At 42.8% G+C, this 13753-nt stretch overlaps 1 long non-coding RNA gene across 3 annotated transcripts; it reads left to right on the top strand.

Moving 5' to 3' along the window:
- Positions 1-9264: 9264 nt before the first annotated feature.
- Positions 9265-11745, top strand: LOC137482247 (uncharacterized). Of its 3 annotated transcripts, none has more exons than XR_011003955.1 (3): positions 9265-9374; positions 10784-10939; positions 11405-11741. It is a non-coding gene; the product is annotated as an uncharacterized lncRNA (long non-coding RNA). The 3 variants fall into 3 exon arrangements; XR_011003956.1 differs by lacking the exon at positions 9265-9374 and adding an exon at positions 10398-10506 and having other exon boundaries at positions 11405-11740; XR_011003957.1 differs by lacking the exon at positions 9265-9374 and adding an exon at positions 10530-10588 and having other exon boundaries at positions 11405-11745.
- Positions 11746-13753: the final 2008 nt, after the last annotated feature.

Below are 13753 nucleotides of genomic sequence, written 5' to 3'. Positions count from 1 at the left end.
GCATGACATTTGGATGAAATTCATTGAGGAGCCCAGAAACTTCTGGAAAGATTGTTTTTTCATTATTTGGAGGGCTTTCTATTACTTTCTTTAGCCTAGCACAAGCAATGCATGCATCAGGTATGCTACAGTTATAATGCTGGGGAAATCTTTTCTCATCTCACTCATGAGGTTTTGTTTCTGATACTTTGCATCTCTATTTACACCCATCTCTCTCTCATTAAAACAAATGGGGGCAAATTTGGGAGCATCTCACAGAAATTGCCTCTTGTTATAGTGATATATACTGCCCTGAGATGAGACTCAGAATACGAAACCAGAAATTACTGTAAATAGGAGCAGAAAATAAATGGCCTAATTGAATCGGTTTCCTCATGGTCGTGGGTGTCTTCCCAGAAAAGTTCCTTTTGCTTGCCTTAGTGGAACGAGATGGTTGGAGACAGCAATTAACAGAAGCTGATAAATGAAATGGTGTCTACCACTTGGGAGAGAACATTTCCTGAATAATGATCCCTTCCTCCAGGGAGGTTTGCAAAATGGTATCTCATGGTGGATTTGAAATATGCCTGGTGATGATCTTCACTTGGCTCATGGCCACAGGGAATATCCCAGGTGGGTGAAGCTGGCATCGGTGCTCTTGGCTCTCCAGCTTAAAGAGGACACCTGCTAATTAACTCTTTTTAATTCATGTGTATTTGTTAAGTACAGGGAGAACACTGGCTGAAATGTGACCTTGGTTTTAGCAGTGCCAGTTGCTGCTGCAACCCTGATGTCTTATTGATCTGTTATAGGCTGCTGGGGCCACCAAGGTGCTGGGAAGTGTGTGTGGGAATGGCTGACTCCAGGGACATTGGAAAGCATGGGGACATGTTTATTTTTGCTCCAACTTGCAGGAATTTCCCCCTTTCTCTTTATTTTCACTGGAAATATATATTTTAAAATTATACAATGTAAAAGACACAGCATTTAATTTCCCATCCTCTTTGTCCTCAATAGCATTTTTTAGTGCTGTTACTATGTAAATGGTTACCAAGTGAATAACTACACTCATAAATAGTCACAGGCAGAAATTGCTTTCACTGCATATGCTAATAGATAGTGGGTCTTATTAGTAGGGCTTATTAATTGGTTTGGTGTCTTAATTAAATTGGTGTGCCAGTGAGTGGAAAAATAAATCCTTGTTAGGCCAGTGGATTCCTTATTATACATCCTAGTAATTCTTTATGTCCAGAAAACTTCAGAAACAGTGACTAAGGCTTCAATTCTGCTGAGATATTTCTCAGAGGCTGTATCAGATGCTTTCCAGAGGGAAAGAAAGAAACAAAATTGGTGTTTTGTTTCAAATGTGGATGATCACTCTTTCCCAGTCTTCCCCATAAATAACATATTTCAGTCATCCTTGACAACAGGGCCCAACTTGCCCCTTCAAACCTTGTGTTTCCTGGGCTATTTCAGAGGTAGGGGAAACACAGGGAGCACATTTGAGCCATGTGTCACTGGAAGAGGATGGTGGATTGCCAGCATTAGCTGTAGGCATGCTGTGATGGCTGGCTATTCCCAAGCAACATTAGATTCCTGTGGAAAATATTACAATCGTTTCATGTCAGTGGTATCTTCTCAGTGAAAAAAAAAATGCTATTTTTGTATGTGATACTACATATCCTTCCTGTGAGCTAAGATGTTGCTTGTGTCTGGAATTATCTGCATCTCTGGTAAGTTGGTTTTGACATATAATTCTCTATTTTTTTTGTATCTCTTCCTCTCATTTAAAAATATGCAAAATGTGCAGTTTTACTGCAGTGCAAGCCAGAAACATAATTCATGTTGCACACATATAATTTGATTTCAAAAGATTACCTCTAGTACTGGCAAAACATGAGCAAGCTAGGCTGCACTGAGGTACAAAAATCCCACACTAAAATCATCTGGGGTGTTTGGGTGAAGTCAGCACCCACTCTTTAATGCCAGGTCTTATTTATTTCTCTCTTCTTTATTATTATTTTGTTTTTGCTTTTTTAATGTAAAAACCTCAGTATTTTGCAATTTTTTCTTTAGCATTGACCTTTCTGTATTTTCCTACTCCTGATGCTTAGCTCTCATGGGTGTCAGTGGGAGATGTGCGGATGGAAGGGAGCCTCTCCAAGCCCACTCCCAGCATAAAGGAAGAATATGCTCCCTCCTCTCCTTAACTGCAGCTCTGGGGCTGCTTCTGTCACTCTTACCTTCCTTTGGAAGGATCTTACAGCCTGAGTTTCAGTCTGGGAAGCTCTGACCAGACTGGTGAGGAATAAATTGTGGGTTTAGATGGGAGCTGTATGGAGCTTCAGGGTGGGAGGAGTTCTCAGTCTGTTTCCTGTGGGTTGGCAGTAGAAGATCAAGAATCTACTGGACAGGGTGGAGGCTGTGAAGGTGGTGAGGGACTGGAGCATCTCTCAAATGAGGAGAGGCTGAGGGAGCTGGGTCTCTTCAGGCTGGAGACAACACAACAAATGTGTTAAGGGTGGGTGTCTGGAGGATGGGACCAGACTCTCTTCAGTGGTGCCCAGCACAGGACAAGGGACAGTGGGCACAAACCAACACACAAAGTTCCACCCCCTGAATAGGAGGAAAAACATTTTTAATTGTGAGGGTGACCGAGCACTGGAACAGGCTGCCCAGAGAGGTGGTGGAGTCTCCTTCTCTGGAGATGTCCAAAACCCACCTGGACAAGGTGATTCTGTGCAGCCAGCTCTGGCTGAACCTGCTGCAGCAGGGGGTTGGATTAGGGGAGCTCCTGAGGTCCCTTCCAGCCCCAACCATTCTGTGATTCTGAAATCTCCTGTTTGTTTTTAACCATTATTTTATTGCATGAGGCAATGAAATAGATGGCAATAGACAGAAAGTGAAGTAAAACAGGTTTGTGATCTTGTGATGAAAACCTCTTTTAACCTTGGTAATAGGGTATATGGAATCATTTAACTCCTGTACTGCTGCCCCCAGAACCTTTTGTACCCACAGGAGAGAGCAGTGAAGACAGAATAGAAGAGACTGACCCGTTAATATTGTGATTGTATAATGGTGGGACAATCTCTGTGATGAAAGGTTTGCAGTCTCACCAAGGTCTTTGTTAACTGCTTGTTCCTGTGTGAGGACACAACTCCAAACACATAAAGGAGTTGAATTTCTCACAAAAGACTCAATGAGATGTACAGACCAGGCAATTTCAGTCTGCAAGTGACTCCTGATTAAAATGGAGTACTGGGATCCTAATGGATATGAAATTCTGTCTCTTTCATTCTCCGCCATTCACTTCATATTGGAGTTTGAAAGAAATCCTATTTGTCAGTTTTTGAATCTGAGACTTGCAGCTGTAGCAAAACATTTGGATAGAAAACCTATTTTCTAAAATTTACTTAGGGTAAAATGGCCTTTTTTATTGTTTACTTCCTGCATTTCAAATAACTTTTGTTAAATCCCAGCTTGTGCACCTGTGTTCCTCCAGAAAACTGTCTCTTCAAATTCTCTAGACTGATTTGTCGTTTTCTTACGTGCCAGAACCAGTTGTATCTCTCATTGCGTTAAATCTCTGACATAACGTGATGCCTCCTGACAGATGCAGCTGCACATCACCGAGGCTGAGAAACCAGGAGGGAAACCGAGGCCCAGGTCTCGGGAAGGCTTGATATCTCCTGTGCTCAAGTTGTACTCACAAAGTTTTAAGCCTGGCTGGCAGATTTATCTATTTTAATTCTTTTATTTGCAAGTACGAGAGAAGGTCACAGGGGAAGGCTGAGAGAGAGAGGAATCTTTCTGCATTTTTTTCCTCCATCTGTACACATATATGCCTCAGCTTCTTATTGTGCAGGGTTGGACAGAAGAACTCCTTGAAATCAGCTTTGCATGTTGACCAGAAGCAGTCTCAAAATTTTATTCGAAATCTCTCTTGGCCCTTACTATCCTGATTTAATAAAATCAAAGAGGAGTTAGTAGTCCTGTCAGATGAGAAGTTTATACAGAAATGTTGCTCTGGATAAAAGGGTTTGCATGTCATCCAAAATTCTGTCACTTCACATTTTTGGGACTTGTGCTTTAAAAACTGAAGAGTGAAGTGATGGTTCCTCTTCATGATCTGATTTGATTTTGCTGCTCAGTAGAAGATTTAGAGATTCCTCTGAGGGCTTCATCTAGGGTTGTCTTACACCCTGTCTTGGGGCTCTTGAAGCCACACTAAAGTAAGTGTGGTTCAATGGAAGAAACATTCTTTACAAAAACATTTTTATTCCTTTAATACTCCATGTGTTCACAACATCTCTGTCTTTTTATAAATTGGCCCATGGATTAATTCCCTCTCAGTTAACAGCTCTTTAGTTCTGCTATGGCCTTAAGAATTTCAATTTTCACCCTTTGGACCTAGTGCCTGTAGCAATCACCTAGCAAAAAATTGCCTTTTTAAACATTACTTGCCAAATTTTGAAAAGCATGGACTGTTTACATCGCTATTATCCTGTCTCCTGCCTCAAGAGTAGAACAAGAGGCAAAAGATGCATATCTTCAAAATTTGGAACTCCTCATGTCTGTGGCACCTTTTATGGTGTTTGCTAAATGCTAAAGTCGCCGTGAGTGGCAGGTGGATTCCTCTCCTTTTGGGTTTGTTTGGTGTCTGTGCCTCAGACCCCAGAGCCCCTGCCAGCCAAGCCGAGCAGGACTTTGCTGTGTGACGCTGTTCACGACCTGGGGGAAGCTTTTCCAAGCTGAGTTCCTTGCAATCCCTTGTGTTTTGCTGGAGCCTCAGCCCTTCCCTCCCAGCCCCTGGGGGCTCTGTGTGGGTTAATCTCAGGCAGCTAAGGGACCTGGGGCTCGAGGGCTGCAAAGGGAGTGAGATCTGCCCCTGCAGTCAGGCTTGGTTGAATTTTTCAGCCTGTATGAAAATGAGGGTGTTTTAACACTGTATGGAATGGGCCTGCCATTTCCTGGTAAAAATTGGCATGGAGGAAGACTGTGGGTAGTAATGATAAGTGATGGTGTGGGAGGGAAATACAAAACTCAGTGTTACAACCACCAGTTGGCAGCCTTAGCACCGAGGCTTTGGCTGGCTGTTTAATAACTTCTTTGCTGTAGGGGATAACATGGAAAGCATCTGTTGTTGAATTGAATAAGCTGTTGTATGCAAGGAGAAAATCTTGCCAAAATTGTCTCAAGGATCTCTGTGGCTGTCACTGCCCACAGCGGGCCTCACCTGGCTGCTGTGCACGGTGTCCCTTGTTCTGCGCCCGCTGTCCCTGCTGAGCAGTGAAAACCAGAGCAAAGCAAGCTGGGCTATGGCTTTGCTGGCCCCATGTTGGGCTTCTCCCTGGGGGCTCCCCTAACGAGGGAAGCCCTCCTGGAGCAGTTCTGTGTCAGGAACGAGAGACATTGGACTTCCTCGGTCTTCAGCTTCTTGTTTATTGTTATCTTATCAAAACTTCAGCATGCCATCTGCACCAGACTTTGCATGCAGGAAAACAGCACAAAAATGGCCCCAGAAGTACAGTTTCAAGGTCTTTTAAGGCTGAACTAAAACTAAACTAGCCAATTAAGAAATGACACCTAGATTATTTTCCCTTTTAACCCAATAACTGATCCCTCAAGGCCTGCAATGTGGACTTTTCTGCCCAATTGCAAAATACCACCCAAACCCATGAAGAAGAAGGAAGAAGAAGGTGAAAAAGAACAACCTGCCTCTGCCCTAAAACCTTCATCTTGCTTCATATCCATTACTGTATTCTAAAAACCTAAACTCTAATTTTCCACCCTGTGATATTATACACTTCTAACCAACTACACACTTGTAATCCCAGTGCTATTAATCAATTTTGGAAGTCTTCTCCACAGCCTCAGGTCAAATGCAGTGCTCTCCTGCAAGTCTGTGCCTTTCAGCACAGAAAGTTTAAAATTCTCAGCATCCAGGATTCCAACACTGGAAAGAGCAGAGTCATTTGTAGAGTCCTGAAACAGCCATGGCACTCATTTTCTGGCTTGACAAAAAAATGGAGCTTATGGCCATGTAGCCTTTCCCCTGTTTATTGGCAGTAAATAACCCCTCTAAAAATTGGCATGTTCAGACAGAGTTGGAAGAAGATCATGAGTAAGTTCAAGGGTGACTATTTGTCCTGTTCTCCAATTACTTTTTTATTAAAGCATTTAATTCTTTAGTATCTGTACCCACAGAGGGTACAGCAATGTCCAGATAACTCAGAGCTCATCCCCATCTTTCCTGACCCTACAATTACCCTTGTGTTTCAGCTTCTTTTCCCTCTAACTTCATGCCGGTCTCTGTTCTTCATTCCATACATAAAGCAACTTTAATAGCTTGACCTGCTAATGCTGACTTAGCTTTTGCCATTTCTCATCCTCATTTGAATATGTAATGTCCCACAAGGATAATTGTTCTTATATTTTGATTTCTTACAGTGTTGTCTTTTCCTAATTTATGTTGCTCCTATTGCTGCACAGTATTCCTCACTGGCTCCTAGTTTAGAAAATTGGCTATAATTGCTTTGATTTCAGAGCACATAAAGGGCACCAGTGTGCTCAGACACCTCCCCTCCTCCTCACCCAGCTCACTCCAGACATATAAACCTATTTACTTTTCTAGGAAGTTGCAAAAGCTTGGAGGGAGACTTAGAGAACTCAGTTTGGCAAGGCTAACAGGAAGATCAGGTAGAGGGGTAGTTTAAACTGAGAAACATATACTTGGGTTTGATTATGTTGTATTTCAAAATACACAGTTATTTTATAGCTGGAAATTGTTTTGAGATTTGATTAGAGCTTTCAAAAGCTTCAAGTTTTTATTAAAGAGAGATAAAAAACCTTATATGTAACTTTCTGCTTGGTGGATGTGTCTGTGTGACATCTGCAACAGCACCATAAATAGGGGTTTGCTTTGGCTTTCTTCCTTTCATGTCTCAGATGCATTTCTTCTTCTGGATTTGATTTTCCTGCACTGTTAAGCAGCACTGACTGTGTGACATAGAGAAGAATATTTTTGCAAACTGTGTTAAGCACTGCTCATCAGAGAGGTGGTCAGTCTCACACCTCTCTCTTCTTCTCTCCCAGCAGGGTCTAATTGCTGTAAAAAATAAATTAGTATCCTGAGTTCAGGAACAGTAACTCAATAAATGCATTGATGTCAGCAAATGGCAGTCTTGCCTACCCTGCTGATATAAGTGATTATTCTCTTTATGCTTAAATATACTGTGTTGTGATTACTTCCAAAGAACCCATTATGGCCTAGCCCTCACTTCTGCAAATACTATAAACATCTTTAACTGCCAGCATACTCTTTTTCTTTTAGCTTTCCAAAACATGCAAGTGACAACTTATGTGCTGTAGTAACCAAGGGACTTGTCCAAGTTAAAACCTGGGCCTTAGGATGGAGCCAAAAAAGACTACCAAAATGTTTGAAGACTTGAGCAGCATGTGTGCATCACCAGGACAAGATAACACCCTGTAGCTTTCAACATCCATGTTTTTAATTGCAATCTTATTTTTGAGTTTTACTGCTGCTGGGATATGTATTAACCTACATCTACCTGTGAGCTGGATGCCTGCATTGCAAGAGTGTGCAAAGTCACTTCTGTGTCACTTCTGTCACTTCTGATGTGGGAAACAACTGAACCTAAGCCACCATTTTGGGCTAAATTTTTAGGAGAGTGTTTAGAGGCACTACTAATTTAAGTTATGTAAAACAAGAGGTCTGTCTTTAAATACAAGAAAGAACACACATTGTCACCAGATTTAAATAAGCCTACTTTTATTTACTTGTGTACTTGTTTATCTGCAGAAATAGGCACAAATCAGTGGATTGCATGTACAGGTTTTGTGCCTTGTCCTTAGGATGGAATAAAACAACCTTTCTCACCCTTTCACATTGAAGCCAAGAGATAAAATACTGGTTCCATTACACCTGCAAGGGCGGACATCCTATTTCCTGAAGACAGCAGAACAAATGAATATTTTGGAAAATAGACTCCTTTAGCAACCTCCTGTGCCTTGCTGTGGGTGTAGCTGGATAAGCAGAGTGCATCAGTACCTGACTGTGGGTGCAGAGAAGGGCTCTGGAGACCTGGGCCACGATGTACACTCAGGAGGTGCTGAACAGAGCAGTGTTCCAGAGCAGTGTCCCTGCACTGCTGGCTCCCTGTGAGCAGGGATCAGTGGGGGGATCCCCCAGCAGTGTCCCTGCACTGCTGGCTCCCTGTGAGCAGGGATCAGTGGGGTGATCCCAGAGCAGTGTTACTGCACTGCTGGCTCCCTGTGAGCAGGGATTAGTGGGGTGATCCCCCAGCAGTGTCCCTGCACTGCTGGCTCCCTGTGAGCAGGGTTCAGTGGGGTGATCCCCCAGCAGTGTCCCTGCACTGCTGGCTTCCTGTGAGCAGGGATCAGTGGGGTGATCCCCCAGCAGTGTCCCTGCACTGCTGGCTCTCTGTGAGCAGGGATCAGTGGGGTGATCCCCCAGCAGTGTCCCTGCACTGCTGGCTCCCTGTGAGCAGGGTTCAGTGGGGTGATCCCCCAGCAGTGTCCCTGCACTGCTGGCTTCCTGTGAGCAGGGATCAGTGGGGTGATCCCAGAGCAGTGTCCCTGCACTGCTGGCTCCCTGTGAGCAGGGATTAGTGGGGTGATCCCCCAGCAGTGTCCCTGCACTGCTGGCTCCCTGTGAGCAGGGTTCAGTGGGGTGATCCCAGAGCAGTGTCCCTGCAGCCCTGGCTCTGTGTGAGCAGGGATTAGTGGGGTGATCCCAGAGCAGTGTCCCTGCACTCCTGGCTCTCTGTGAGCAGGGATTAGTGGGGTGATCCCCCAGTGTCCCTGCACTGCTGGCTCCCTGTGAGCAGGGATCAGTGGGGTGATCCCCCAGCAGTGTCCCTGCACTGCTGGCTCCCTGTGAGCAGGGTTCAGTGGGGTGATCCCAGAGCAGTGTCACTGCAGCCCTGGCTCTCTGTGAGCAGGGATTAGTGGGGTGATCCCCCAGCAGTGTCCCTGCACTGCTGGCTCCCTGTGAGCAGGGTTCAGTGGGGTGATCCCAGAGCAGTGTCCCTGCACTGCTGGCTCTCTGTGAGCAGGGATTAGTGGGGTGATCCCCCAGCAGTGTCACTGCAGCCCTGGCTCTCTGTGAGCAGGGTTCAGTGGGGTGTTAAGCTAGACTGGTGCCAAAGGTAAGAGTGTGCCAGTTTCTCATCTGGGCTTTTACAAGAAGCAATAAAGCTCCTTGTCTTGTTTCCCACCACAACACGTGGGTCTGCTTCAGCAAGCAGTGATGGGCAACAGCTGCAGGGTAACTGCCCACAGTGAATCACTGCAGTCAGCTCCATGGGGAGGACATCTGGGAGGTTCTGGAACTCCCCAGCAAACAGGGCCAGGTCTGTTGACTTTTTTTTTAAGGTCTTGGACCATCAGAGTAAAGACAAGAGTTGATGGGACCATGAGGAGCTGGTGAGAACCAGAAGGATTCTGTGGCAAGGACAGGTCCCAGGGTGACTAACCAACATTTGGCTATGAGTAGTTGTGTGAAAAATGGATAAGGGAGGAAAGTGAGCAGCAGAAAGCATCTTGTCAGTATGTATTAGTGGTCTGTAATGTGTTTATGCTTAATGGGAGACTTACATAATCCCCTCTGGCCCTCACTGAGGCAGGTGGCATCTCCACTACTAGGAAATCTGTGAATAAAAACTTCATGCTTTTGTCTGAGCTCAGGTTTATTTTAGTGGCTGTTTGATTATGTTCAGGCTCACATATTTCACTCTTTAGACTGTTGAACTTTCTAAAAGTCTACTTTGCAGGAATACTTTGAAACGCCTGCCTTGTACAGCTTTGTCTGAAACAAAATTTAATTTAAATTTTCAAGACTAATTGTAAAAATTGTTCGTGTGCCTTTAGGGCTGAGTGTAGTTATTTAGGAAGATCAGTAGTTCACAAGGTCATGTGCAAAGTAGGACTAACAAGATGCTGAGAAATAATAGTCTCATATGGGACTGGTTTCAGGTTGCAGAGCAATAGTTCAGAGATTTAATGCAGCTTAGATGTACTTGAAAATCATCCCTGTTTTGTAAAATTTTTTTTTATTTTCCTGACCTTGAAAATATCTTATGGGTGGTTTACAAATAAAAGTCTAAACATCACCATAATCAGAAAAAAACTGCACAGATTTCTATTTTTCATTATTTTCTACTTATCTTTACTCTTATTTGAAGTCTCATATGATTTCAGTGATAGGCACACAGGATACATTAACACAGCAGATTTTTTAAAAAAGATTAGATGAGAATTGGGTTGCCTTCTGCAGAGCATTTTGCTTTACTTCCCCCCCCTCTTCTTTTTTGAAGATATCTTCTTATCAGGTGTGAATACTAACAATGCTGATATGGGGTGACAGATTGACCAAACAACCATAGCAACAGTAGCTATTTTCCTTGTGATAAAAGCTAAGCTAAAGGTTATGTGTATTACTGCATCTCTCAATCTATTTGCTCCACAGCACAGTGCCAGACAAAGGTAAGAATACAGAAAGTCACAGACAGAATATGCATTTATTTTGAGGAAGCATGAGTGACTGAACTCTGGTTAAAGCATAAACGTGGGTTAATATTTCTTTTCTAATACATTATATCAAAAGAAATATTATGAAATCTATGTTAAATAATTAGCTGCATTTTTCCTTTGAAAATTTACTGTATTAATATCTTCTTAATCATGCACCCTTAGGAAAGGGAATAAAAATAAAAACCCAGAGACTGCTTTAAGAAAAGCTTTTGTTATTTTCTCTTTTCAGGAACAACATTGGACTTGTACAGTTGACCTGGACAATATCTAGTACTAAGCTCAAGTCTTCTGTGTGTATCCTCAAAGCTCAGATGGTTTAAGGACACAAAGAAATGTCTCTGGACCATGAGAGCTGCTCATTTTTCCCAGCATGGACTAGAATGAAGTGTGTTATTTCCAGAAGTAATATTCATACTGAGTTGAAGCTATAAAAATCTTCACATTAGTGCCTCACGCCTGATAATCCAGAGTATTTTCCTATTTTTTAGTCTCTGTTTATTAGGATAACTATATTGAGATTTTTTTTTGCATTTTCTTAACAGGAGGATAATTTTGTCTGCCAGTCAGAAGGTCTGTGTGAGTGGTCCCTGCTCTGAGAGGTGCCACAGCAGCAGCTCTGGGCCATTTATTAACTGAGGCTTCTCAATGCAACAAATAATGTGTGGTGATGGTAATTCCCTGAAGCAGCTTGGATTTTAGGCTGGAGAGAGATATTGCACTGGGTTTCTTCAGTGCTGAATCAAACTCAATGTCTTATGTTGGAATAAGCTTCCTGTTGGAGGAATTAATATTTTAGAGTGACTTAGTCATTGTTCTGGAAAACTTTAATTTTCTTATTAGGCTTACTTAGGTTTTCAGGTCACCAGACTGAATCTCTGCAGTTCTGCTGAAAGAGGACAAACAGTCTTTGAGCTCTGTGGGTAGAAAGGGAAGAAGGAAAATGGCATAACTCTGCCTGGTGACACACTGATTTTGAGAGTGAATGACTGGTATAGAATATCATGGTAAGTAGTCAAAAACTTTTAAGTTCTATTAGCTGGAAACAAATCAAAGTTAATGAAGTAATGACTTTGGATGTTTTGACTCCCTTGTGGCTATAAGGGTGATTTTCAGTTTCTATAAATAGTCAGTTACAAGGCTTCAAAATTTTTATTTTTTCCCAGAAGAAAATATGAGGATCCTTCAAATGACCTCCATTATTTAACTTAGGGCTGTTATTCTATTTAATAGCACAACAATAATGTTAAAATCAAAATAACTGTGCCATTTTCCTACTGCCAGATTGACTAGCTATTTTTTTTTTTTTTGCCTTATAGTGTAAAATTCCCTGTGCAGTTTAAAGGGCCCATGGTGCACTTTTGTGAAATATTCTGTGTCTGTGTGATAGTAGGAGGGCAGGCTATATTCATCAATAGCCATTATTTAAAGCCTTTCATGAAAATACTCATTTCATACTTCTGTGTAAAGCTGCTGGTATGGTTTGCTTCCAGAGGATGGGTTTAGGTCAAGTAAAGGATGTGTCTACATAAATGTTGGAAATGTACAGCAAATGTGGCTGTGCACTGCAAGCTGAGGCTTATTTTTCATCCAGTCTGTCATGTGCATGATGAGATGAGTAGGCATATCCCTATCAAAATGTTTGTTTTCTGTTTACTATTAAATCCAATCTAAAGGAGTCATTTTAGCAGAGAGCACAAAATCACATATGCACCTTCACACCTTCACTTCTCCTCTGAATTTAGCAGTGTTTAACAAATATGATTGTGGTCAGAGTTGTCTTCTATTTTTTTCCATACACTGTTCACATAACCATCAGTATTTTAGTGATGGAAAGTAACTGCAGTGTGTACCTGCAGGTAAATTGTGGGGGTGTCTGTTTTGGGGGAAGAGTTCACTGTGTAGGGTCAATTTCACAATAGCAAAATGCCAGACCAAATCCTGATTTGTACAGATGTAACTTGGTCACAGCCAAGTTTGTCAGAATTTCCCGCAGTCTAAAAGAGCCGCTGGTTGCTGTCAGTACAAGAGTTTGAGTTTTTTTAAAAACTGTTTTTTTGGGTTTTTTTGCTTTTAACTTCAAATAACAAAGAACCACTTTCAGCATCTCATAACTGTGTAATTACACTAGTGATTATGAGAATGATAGATACATAATTAAAATCTGTGAGAAGTGCAGTCTGTGAGAAATGGCAATTAGCTTCCCAAATTGCAAATTTGCCCAGGGTTTCAGAACTACTTTTTGACAATGTAGTATTTTCTGGTTTGTCACAATGACTCACCTCAATAGGTCATGCTTTAGTTTAACAGGAATCTGAAAGAATGTGAGAGAACTTTGAGATGGAGAGGAAAGAGTTAATTTTTTATTAGTTTTTGGTTGGCAATGCTCAAATCCACCATCCCTTCTGCAGCAGGGGAGCCCTGGTAGCTCTTCCAGCCACTGGCAGCACAATGTATAGTTTGCAGCGCTGCTGTACGACCTGCTGGTTTCATTCTGCTGCAGATGAGGAGAGTTTTGAACTCCAAGTGCCCAAGAAGGCTGAACATCTGCTGAGCTTCCTGCCCACTGCTGCTCCAGACAGCAGGCTGTGCTGAGGCCGTGTGCTGGGCAGGAGACAAGTGTTGCTGGCACTCCAATCCCCACAAAGAAAAGGATGAAAGTGTTGTTGTGTCTTGTTCTGCAGTATTTTATTCCTAGCAAACTAACAGATCATTTCCTGAACTCATCAGCTCTTTACTTCTCAGCATGAGCATTTTCTGTTCTCATTTATTTGGGGTTGGGGACTGGGGGAAGCTCCTATCTAAAGGAAAAAACCTCAGGCATGCAGAAATCTAATCACCAGAAATGACACAAACAATAAGACCATCAACATGCAGCTTTGGCAGACCTCTGACACTGGTGCTTCGGAGGCTGTTATGCAGCATTCTTTGGGGATTCCCTCTTCCAGCTCCTGTGGTGACCCCCTGCCACCCAGGTCCAGCAGTGAGTACCTGCTCCTCCTGCACCAGTGTTGCTGCGGGGAATGTTGATGTCCCTGCTGCCTCTCCCAGGAGTGACTGTCCCCTGCTCTGCGAGTGCCACTTGATCCTGCACTCTGGACAGGAATATTTACACTTTTTATTTTTGTGCTGTAACCATAATCTGCTTTTAGAATGATGAAACAAGAAGGGTCTCCCTTAATTACTGTCACTGGGGACCACA

This window comes from Anomalospiza imberbis, chromosome 14 (assembly GCF_031753505.1).
Source record: "Anomalospiza imberbis isolate Cuckoo-Finch-1a 21T00152 chromosome 14, ASM3175350v1, whole genome shotgun sequence".
In the NCBI taxonomy this organism is placed as follows: domain Eukaryota; kingdom Metazoa; phylum Chordata; class Aves; order Passeriformes; family Viduidae; genus Anomalospiza; species Anomalospiza imberbis.
Note: the sequence above shows the minus strand (reverse complement) of the source record. Positions and strands in the feature narration are given on the sequence as shown.